The sequence below is a fragment of the Populus euphratica genome, unplaced genomic scaffold (assembly GCF_000495115.2).
Source record: "Populus euphratica unplaced genomic scaffold, PopEup_1.0 scaffold1.1, whole genome shotgun sequence".
NCBI classification, from domain to species: Eukaryota; Viridiplantae; Streptophyta; class Magnoliopsida; order Malpighiales; family Salicaceae; genus Populus; species Populus euphratica.
In genome coordinates this window covers 6,284,797-6,287,051 of record NW_011499845.1, presented here as the reverse complement: position 1 = coordinate 6,287,051, position 2,255 = coordinate 6,284,797, and the positions used below count along the sequence as shown (strand labels likewise).

The following is a 2,255-nucleotide window of genomic DNA, read 5'->3' as shown; positions in this document are numbered from 1 at the left end:
TGTATGTTGTGTTCATCCAATTCAAATCAATAACATGAAGCTGGGTTATTACAGCGTCCAGCACTGAACCCTTGTAATTATTCAGAGATTGCTAAGATAAATTCCATAAATTATGCAATCAATAGCAATCCCAGCAAGTAAAGAACGCCTTGCTAAGGAAACGTTTTCAAGAAAGAATCCAAGTTCTGACCTACTTAGCACATCGATGTACCTGCATAACGCAAATCTGCTATGCTACCATGTAAAAGACCCTGGACATGTAAAGATATCAAACCAAATGGAAAACATAATGCCAACAAGCACTGAGGCCATTTTTTCTTGTGCTTTTCCATAGTTTAGGACTAATCTAAACTTAGATAAGAAGCAAGAACTGTCAAAAAGACAAAGTAAAACGAACTGCCAGCTTTAGTAACATTATACTTTGTCTTAAAAATGCAAGTGGACTGAATGATTACTGGCCCCTCGTAAACTAACGATAATAACAAGCTCGAGACTTTCTCAGAGATAGAGAAACCTTTGAATACTGGATCACAAGTATGTTACACATATTAACAACATCAGTACTTACCGGTTTCCCTTTTTTTTAACAAAAGAAAGTGCAATAGTACTACTCTTCGACAACTACCGTAAGGAAACCCCACTTGCAGAAGCATTGTATTACATTAAAAACAACGAAAGCAGCGGCAAATTTCGAACAGCATACCCTTCCCAGCTTTGTTAATAGATAGTTTCTTTGATTGCTTCAAGTTTCCATCATCCCCAAATGCTTTTTTCTGAATTAACCAAAACACTAATAATGTGGATGTAAGTGTAAGTACAGGTAAGTGCAGATTGAAAGGATAAAAAGGCACACGGGCGTAAGTCGCAGCCGAAAAAAATGAAGAAGAAGAATTAGGACCCATTAGATAAGCAAACAAAAAGAATTCAGTCTTCAAAGCTAGAAAATGGTATTTAACCAAAAAGAGGGAAAAAAAAAGTTATATGACCTCGCAGAAAGTGAAAGGATAATGACAATAAAAACAAATTGAATAGAATATAAAATTATACCTTCAAAGAAAAAATAAATTTTCTCAGTACTCTCGTAGAAGTAATTATCCGTCACCTTTCTCTAAAACAAAAGGGAAACAACAACAACACCGTCATCAACATCATCAAGCGTCCAATTCCGAGTTATTTATTTATAATATAATGGTAAAAGAAAAAAAATACAAACCTGATTTTTAGTAGAGAAAACACAGACGGTGGGGTAATCAAAATCATCAAGTAATTTATCCATCCTCTTCATCATGGAATCGATATCTTCAGGGTATTCTTGAGAGTTGATGAAGTCGAGTTGGTCTGTACTCAGAGTTCCCGTGATCCCAATCACAGCAGGGTTTTTTTGGTGAGGCAAAGACAAAGAGTGGTATGTGAATTACAGATACTGCGAGCGCACACGCATGTATGTATTATACGTATAGTAATTGAAAATATATTAAATAATTATCAATTGCTTTGTTTAGGTAATTAAGCCATTAATTTTATTATTACTAGTGTAATCATCATGATGAAGAAGAGGATGCTGAGCCAAGCTAATGGAAATCAATTTCTCAAATCCAAGTAATGTGAAATGGGGAACTTGATTTTTATACTTTAGTATTTCTATATATATATAATTTGTTTGTTTGAGGTAGAAAGAACACAAAAAATCCACGAAAAATAATGTCCAAAATTTTACGAGAGACATCAAGAAATCACACACAAATAGGCGCGAACAGCACGCTTTCATCGGCAAGATAAGCAAACGTGTGTTAGAAAATTACCCAGTAAGAAACAACATGACTTAGAATCTCACCATTGCCACGTGACTTTTTTAAAACAAAGTCAAAACTCATTGAAATTAGCAAAAATCTGGAAACACTAAAATGTTAGAGAAATATCCACTTGACATACAGCAATAGCTAGTTTTGATGTCAAAACCAACCAAATCATCTTTAAAAACCGTAGTTTCAAATTAGGGTATGTGCGCGTATTAGCAAGGAGAGAGCAAATAAAACCCGGATAGAATGTATTTACAGGTGAATTGTTGTCGTCGGGGTGTGTTTCTCCTGTCCAGCTTGAGCCTTTGAAAAAGCGTAGTTCGAGATTTTGTTGTTCGTGCAGTTTAAAATTTATTTTTAAATTTTTATGTTTAAAATTTATTTTTAAATTTTTAAATCTGTGATAATATCAAAAATAATTTTAAAAAATATATACATATTTTTTAATAAATTTTA

General features: G+C 33.5%; 1 long non-coding RNA gene across 2 annotated transcripts; it reads right to left on the bottom strand.

Annotated features, from left to right (window-relative positions):
- Positions 1-352: 352 nt before the first annotated feature.
- On the bottom strand, positions 353-1,398 carry LOC105124995 (uncharacterized). Of its 2 annotated transcripts, none has more exons than XR_842169.1 (3): positions 1,214-1,398; positions 1,048-1,108; positions 353-790 (listed from the first exon to the last, which is right to left on the bottom strand). It is a non-coding gene; the product is annotated as an uncharacterized LOC105124995 (long non-coding RNA). The 2 variants fall into 2 exon arrangements; XR_842167.1 differs by having other exon boundaries at positions 353-773.
- Positions 1,399-2,255: the final 857 nt, after the last annotated feature.